General features: G+C 41.1%; 1 long non-coding RNA gene across 1 annotated transcript; it reads left to right on the forward strand.

Moving 5' to 3' along the window:
* Positions 1-2,831: 2,831 nt before the first annotated feature.
* On the forward strand, positions 2,832-5,015 carry LOC125785790 (uncharacterized). The gene is made up of 4 exons (XR_007428139.1): positions 2,832-2,908; positions 3,048-3,155; positions 4,385-4,428; positions 4,932-5,015. It is a non-coding gene; the product is annotated as an uncharacterized LOC125785790 (long non-coding RNA).
* The last annotated feature ends 3,154 nt before the right edge of the window (positions 5,016-8,169 follow it).

The following is an 8,169-nucleotide window of genomic DNA, read 5'->3' on the forward strand; positions in this document are numbered from 1 at the left end:
AACTAATGCTCTTATACTCCTCCAGTTCACACACTGGCATTATGCTTTATTCTGAATGCATTATTTTATCTTTATTTAATCTTGTAATTTGCATGTAAATGCCCCTTCATATCATATACTTTAGAGGGTAATTCAGAGATATATATTTGTATATATGCACACATTTGCCCTGGATAAAGAGTGCATCATTGCTGTTAATCCTTTTTCATTTTTATAGCAAATTGATTCCTCAGAATGTAAATGAAAGTACCGTATTTTTTGCTCTATAAAGTGCACTGGATTATGAGGCACATTTAGCAACACTAGTAAGGAACAGGGGTGTCGCCATGTTTCCTTTTTAATTCAGCAGGGCTCGCCGCTGGGTGCTGGTATCTTATCTTAAGCTAAGATAAGTAAAGCTTAGATTGCTGAATTTCTCCAGCACTGAGGCTGGAGCATTAGCATTAGCATTAGCGGCTAACTGCTCCAGCAGTGCTAGCCAGGGTTAGCAGCAGGCTACAGGCCGATAATACTCCCCTCTGAACGAGGAAATAGAGGTTAGCTATTAGCTAATGCTAATGCTACTTCAGTTTCAGTGCTGGAGAACTAAACTGAAGCTCCTGTATAACTCTGTACTTCAGTGGAGTGTCTTTACTCCTCCTCAATACCTGACTGATAGAATTCATACATAAGGAGCACCGGATTATAAGGAGCTCTGATGAATTATGGGAAAATTAAATGATTTTAAGCGCACCTTATAGTGTGAAAAATACAGTACTTAAAAGTGACTAGCATGTGGACGCAGCAAAAGGCATGGTAACAATAGGATTGTTTTAGTTATCATTCTCAGTGGTCTATATCTATACGTAAACACAATATAAAAAATATAAAAACGTGAACTCTTCCACTCGACTGCATTATGCACTTGATCTGCAGCGCTGTGTGTAGCTCACCTCACTCCTGAAGAGAATGATGAGCAAGAGATACTCTGATTGGTTTATTTCACGTTGTGCCCAAAATTAACCACACCCATGATTAATTAAGAGAATTAGTATAGGTTCTTTGCACGTTTCGAAATGTGTACTTTTCCTGCCGTTACGAAAGCAAAGACACAATGACATGCTCTACATCGCCTTTCAAAATGTATTTTTTTAAAGCATTTCGAAGAATATCATCAATGTTAAAAGAGCACTTATCCAACAGTACATTTCTTTACAAAGACTGTAATTAGTCCAGATTAATTGGATTATGTGCAGCAAAAACAGAAGAAAAATCACTCTACTATGCATTTCTTTTCTTTTTATTTTAATTTTTTTACGGCTTTCTTTTAAGATCTCTTTTCTTTCTCTGTTCTTTTCTCCTTTCTCTTTTATCTTTTATCTGTTACCGGTCATCACTCTACAAAGGTGCGACAGAGAGCTGAGGTTTGGCTGGGTTTTAAACTGTGTCTCACAGCTGAGCCTGGTCTGCACTGATTACCGCTGAGCATTCTGGGACTTGGAGTTTTTTAGCCCAGGCCCTCTGCTGGTGGAGGTCTGTATTTTCTGCACTGCTGTATTTAAACATGTCTCTGTTCTCTCTTTGTTCTTGCAGTTGTAAACAGTATGATGAATGGAGAGATTAAAGTAGTAGGAATAGAGCACAGCCCCACTGTGATTGTGTGTCCGTATACTGAAGGATTTGAAGATTATCCCAAATACTTCTGTAAGGGATTCTATAGAGACTGTAGAAACATTATAAGGACTTATAGGACGGAGAGGTGGGAATATGAAGGAAGATTCTCTCTGGCTGACGACACTGATAAGAAAAATATTGTGGTGGCCATCCTCAACCTCAGCATGTACGATACAGGAACATACGGATGTGGAATTGAGACAACAGGACTACATCCATTTACTATAGTCTATCTGACTGTGGGTAAGTACTGTTTAAAATCTCTGAGCTTCTTCTTCTGGATTTAATATCTTGTGTTTAGTGTTGAGTTGCTTTAGGGTTCATCTGTTCCGTTTTTTTTCAATCCAGTTCCAAAACCTCCAAATCCTCCAAAACCCCACCAAACTCCTACTCCGATTTCTACTTCTACCACAAAAGGTAAGACAATATTTCCACACACTTCTTCTTCAATTCCATGGTTTGGTCCTGATATTTAAAATGAGACATTAATTACTTAACCACTGTTTACTGTTTATAATTTTATAACATACATACATACAGTACAGGCCAAAAGTTTGGACACACCTTCTCTTTTTCAGTGCGTTTTCTATATTTTCATGATTATTAACATTGTAGATTCTCACTGAAGCATCAAAACTGTGAATGAACACATGTGGAGTTTTATGTACTTAACAAAAAAAAAAAGGTGAAATAACTAAAAACATGTTTTATATTCTAGTTTCTTCTAAATAGCCCCCCTTTGCTCTGATTACTGCTTTACACACTCTTGGCATCATTCTCTCAATGAGCTTTAAGAGGTGGCCACCTGAAATGAAATGGTTTTCCAACAGTCTTGAAGGAAGGAAGGAGTTCCCAGAGGTGTTTATTAGCACTTGTTGCTCCTTTGTCTTCTTCACTCTGTGCTCCAGCTCACCCCAAACCATCTGGATTGGGTTCAGGTCCGGTGACTGTGGAGGTTCAGCTCATTTTTTGTTAAGTACATAAAACTCCACATGTGTTCATTCATAGTTTTGATGCTTCAGTGAGAATCTACAATGTAAATATCAGTCATGAAAATAAAGAAAACGCATTGAATGAAAAGGCGTGTCCAAACTTTTGGCCTGTACTGTACATGTATGGAATGTAATTTAACACTTTAACACTGTACTTGCCTGTTTTACTGTTTGTGTTGAATGCATAGATTTCATTTTATCACCAACCACTTTCTCTGAAACCATCACATCTGAAGCTGTCGTATTTGGAATCAAACCATATGGTAAAGATTTAGTTTCAAATAATAATAATCATAATAATAATCTTTTTGTTTGTAGTTGATGTCTAATCTTGTTGTATCTTATTGTTAAATCTTGCTTATTTTTTTATTTTATTTTGTGATTCCACCTCTCCTCTTACAGTCCTCTATCTGTCCATCTTCATCCCACTGAGTGCAGCACTAATAGTGATTATTGCTCTGCTCCTTCACAAGAGACGAGTGAAGAGAAGCACCATCAACTCAGATTCAGGTAAAAAATAATGCAATAATGCAGACCTCAAATAATGCAAAGAAAACAAGTTTATATTCATAAAGTTTTAAGAGTTCAGAAATAATCAATATTTGGTGGAATAACCCTGTTTTTTTATCACAGATTTTTCATGCATCTTGGCATCATGTTCTCCTCCACCAGTCTTACACACTGCTTTTGGATAACTTTATGCTGCTTTACTCCTGGTATAAAATTCAAGCAGTTCAGTTTGGTGGTTTGATGGCTTGTTCTTAATATCCAGTAATTAATTATTAAAATTATTGTGTGTTGTGTTATAGTAGAGAGCCCTATTTTAGCTTTATCTATAGGTGTCATCAACCACGCACTGTGCAGCTTGATTTAGGGCGTGTCATTGTGTCTTTGCTATCGTATCGACGGGAAAAGTATCGTGCGGCTCGAAACACGCAAAAGTCATGTACTAATTCTTATCATTAATCATGGGTGTGGTTTATTAATTTTGCCGTAACATGATTCAGAGTGTCTCTTGCTCATCATTCTCTTTAAGAGTAGATCAGGTGAGCTCTGACTTTGGTGGATTGCTATTTTAACGGTGCAGCTACCTGGACGTGTTCAACAAACTCTTCTCAGCAGAGGAAACTGAGCTGCTGGTTGATGCTGTGAAGGAGCTCCAGCAGCTCATTTACGGGAACAGCAATGTTATTTTATTTACTATTCTGTTTATTGTTGATGTAAAAGTTGGGTTTGTGCTGCTGTGTGTTCATGTGTGTGTAATAAGTGGGGGTGTACGCTCGGCTCGGCACAGCGCCTGTGTTACCGAGATAGCGATGAACGTCTGACTGTTGGCGTCTGTCTAGGTTGTATTCAGTCAGTGGAGCTCCTGTGTTTTCTGTTACCAAGATAAAACTCCAGAAATGTACCTGAACACACCTCATTTCCAGAACACCACGCCCATCAGTGTAGATATATTCAGAAGATCTGCTGCTGTTTAAACCAGGAGAAGGGAGTGATAATACACTGTTGGAAAAGTGTAAGATAGCAATTAGCACTGTGACGCACCTTGCTCAGGGTGTAAAATAGTTAGAGATTATATTTAATCCATATTTCAGCATAAATAAAATTAAATCTAGCTATATTTTGAATGTAATAGTAGTAACACTGCATTAAACTTGCATACACTAAAGTTAATTAAAAAGGAAACACTGACTCACTCTTTGTGCTTTGTTTTTTCTTTCTTTCTTTCTTTTCAGCCAGTGGTCACCACGCTCTGAGGACTGTTACAGGAAGTGGTGAGGTGAGTGAAAGGGCGTTAGCGTTGTTGAGTGTTTTATACTGCAGTAAAATGCAAAACAGCGCAGTAGTGCTGACTGTAACCTGTTCTGACCTCTTAATGTAAAGTTTGAGAGCATCAGTTAAAGTAAAGTAGTGAAGAGGTAGAGTTACAGGTATACAGTGAATAGTGAATATTTAAGTAATGTTCTAATCCAGATTATGAGAAACAACAACTACTCAACTAAGTAAAGAAATAATTCTTTAAGAAAAAGTGAGGGTCAGTCAATCTGAAGAAGAATTTTAAGAACTTTGAAAGTATCCTCAAGTGCAGTCACTGCAAAGTCAAGTCAAGTCAAGTCAAGTAGTTTTGATGGTCAAAGACCATCAAAAACATTATAATGATGAAACTGGCACTCATCAGGGCCGCCCCAGGAAAGGAAAAGCAAGAGTTACCTCTGTTGCACAGGATACATTCATCAGAGATACCAGCAGAATTCTTTTATCTTGTTATTCTATTTCACATAGGATGAAAGAGACTATGAAAATGATCCACATGGAAACGCCAGAACAACAGTCCCAATCTACCAGAGCCTGAACCCCAACACGAACCAATCAGATTCAGTCTACCAGAGCCTGAACCCCAACATCAACCAATCAGATTCAGTCTACCAGGGCCTAAACCTCAACACCATTCAGTCAGATTCAGTCTACCAGAGCCTGAACCCCAACACCAACCAATCAGATTCAGTCTACTAGAGCCTAAACCCTAACACCAACCAATCAGATTCAGTTTACCAGAGCCTGAACCCCAACATCAACCAATCAGATTTAGTCTACTAGAGCCTAAACCCTAACACCAACCAATCAGATTCAGTCTACCAGAGCCTAAATCCCAACATCAACCAATCAGATTCAGTCTACCAGGGCCTAAACCCCAACACCATTCAGTCAGATTCAGTCTACCAGAGCCTGAACCCCAACACCAACCAATTAGTAGATTCAGTCAAACAGAGCCTAAACCCCAACACCATCCAATCAGATTAAGTCTACCAGAGCCTCAACCCCAACACCATCCAATCAGATTCAGTCTACCAGAGCCTAAACCCCAACACCATCCAATCAGATTCAGTTTAGCAGAGCTTGAAGCCCAACACCACCAATCAGATTCAGTCTACCAGAGCCTAAACCCTAACACCAACCAATCAGATTCAGTCTACTAGAGTCTAAACCCCAACACCAACCAATCAGATTCAGTCTACTAGAGTCTAAACCCCAACACCAACCAATCAGATTCAGTCTACCAGAGCCTAAACCACAACACCAACCAATCAGATTTCAGGCTGTTGATTCCATCCCTTCAAACACCAAAAGAAGACTTTTTTGGGTCACATTAGTTTGACCTTCAGATGACCACAGGTCTTCAGAAACTTGATCTTTGGTTGAAATCTGTTCGCTGTTGGACGCCCACTTTAGAACCACTATGTTGAGATAATCATCGCCATGGTGTGAGTAAATAAACAGAGATAGAGTGGGAAGAACGGAGAAGAAGAAGACAGAAGAAATGCTGACTGAAGGACATCTATAAAGGTCAGTCGTGTCACTGGATTCACTGGATTGAGTAATCGTTGGGTTCTGTCCTTGATTCCAGTGAGAAATGCTGCATAAAATGGGGTTTTATTTCTAACATATCTGTAAAAAAAAAAAAGAAAAACTTAATTTTGTATATGGAAAATATAAGAATACTCTTTCTTTTGCTTCTCAAAACTATTTTACTGTTTTTATTCATTTGCCTGTTCAATATGTTTATAAGACTTCAGACCACAAAGAAGACATATTTGCAAGCTTAATCTCTTTTTGATTTACTTTTAATTTTCTTACATGCATGCATCCACAACAAGGAAGACACTTTTTTTGTCAAAAATACTGAAAACATATGATAAAAAACTGTTTTTTTTTATGATTAACAATTTTTATTGAGCTTTTTTTTCCCAAAAGAAACATAAGAATGGCTTGACAATGGATAGTTAACAATGTGACAAATATTATAATCATACCAATGGAAACAACCAAGCTGAGGAAGAAAGAAAACAACAAAAAACAAGCACAAAAAAACTAAAACTTTTAATTTCTTGCATTGATGCATCCAGCACAGGGTGTACAACTTTTGTCAAAATTTGCATCTGAAAAAAAATGTGTTTTTTTGTGATTTTATGACAATGTTTTATTATTTTATGACATTTTTTTATGATTTCATTACAATTCTTTTTAAGCTTTTTTTTTTTACAAGTGAAAGGATGGTTTGTCTATAATCACACCAATAGAAACAGGCAAAGGAAGACAATAACAAAAAAAAGCACAAAAAAATTGAAACTAACACAAAAAAAAAACCCTCCTGATGAAAACCGCCACCATGCCCCTGCGATCCAGAGGCAGATAGGGAAGAACCCAGTGGACCCAGACCATCCACAGCCCATTAGGAGCCCAGAAGACCCGCGGCCACACATCCCGATGGTAACCATGCGCACACCCCAGATGAGGACGGGGGAGACTCCAGGCGAAGCCCCCATGGCAAAGAGCAAGAGTCCAGAGAGCCAAAGGAAGCGAGCAGCCCACCCCCCCGGCAGGCCAGCACCCCCTGCACGAGCCGAGCATTCGGCCCCCGAGATCCCAAGCACCCGGGAACAGCCCGACACCCGGCAGGCCCCCCCCCACGCCAAGGGGGCCCAAGCCACCCCCAGGCCACGGCCACCAAGGGGGCGGGCCAGAGACCACATTAGGGCATCCGGCCACGCACCCAGGGACCCACGGACGCCCACCCCCCCAGGAACGGCAGTGACGATCGGCGGAGAGCAGCGTGGAGCGGTAGGGGGGGCCAAAACCCGCCCTCCGCAACCATGTCCCACAGGTGTCCATGCTCAGTCAGCCCCAAACCCAGGACCAACTGTTCACGCACACATGCACATTCACACACCCGTCACACACACATCCGTCACACATACACCCGTCGCACACGTGCACATTCACTCACAGACCAGTCACACACACCAGTCACGCACACCAGTCACACACACAGAACACACATAAACACCTAATGCGGGCATGCGGGCACCAGTACCGAGCCAGCGGCAACCTAGGGAAGCAGCCAGCCCGACCCCGAACAACCACCCGACCCACGCCCCAGGCAGGGTGCACGAAACCAGGGTGTGAGAAGACCTGACCCCCCTCCTCCCCCCACCCAGCATGTTGCAGTGATATGAATGTGTATAATGAGAAGAATGAATGAAAGCTACAGTGCTATTAAAATTGGAGGGACAGCTGTAATATGAGAACTGAATAACAGCACCCAACCACACTGCCCCCCCAAAGGCCCTCAATGTCTAAAATGGAAAATAAAATTGAGGAGCAGGGAGCACCTGCCCCCCAAAACCCTATGTGTAATATGATGTGTGTAAGCTGTATGATGAGTTTGTATGTGTAATGCGATGTTAGACTGAGTAGGAGTCGGGGAAGGGCCAGGAAAGGACCGAGGGGCAGAGGACTACCCCCCGGAGGAAGAGAGCCAACTACTGCTGGCACCCAGTTCCATACACCCAACCGCAGTACAGGGAAGGCAAGTCCAGGGTGTAGAGCGGCTACGGCCCCAGGACACCGCCGCTCTGCAAGACAGCGCCCCCATCCCCACACTGCAATACAACATAAATACACACCCCACTCACATACAAAAGACAACAGATATTACACACACACACACACACACACACAC

This window comes from Astyanax mexicanus, chromosome 21 (assembly GCF_023375975.1).
Source record: "Astyanax mexicanus isolate ESR-SI-001 chromosome 21, AstMex3_surface, whole genome shotgun sequence".
NCBI classification, from domain to species: domain Eukaryota; kingdom Metazoa; phylum Chordata; class Actinopteri; order Characiformes; family Acestrorhamphidae; genus Astyanax; species Astyanax mexicanus.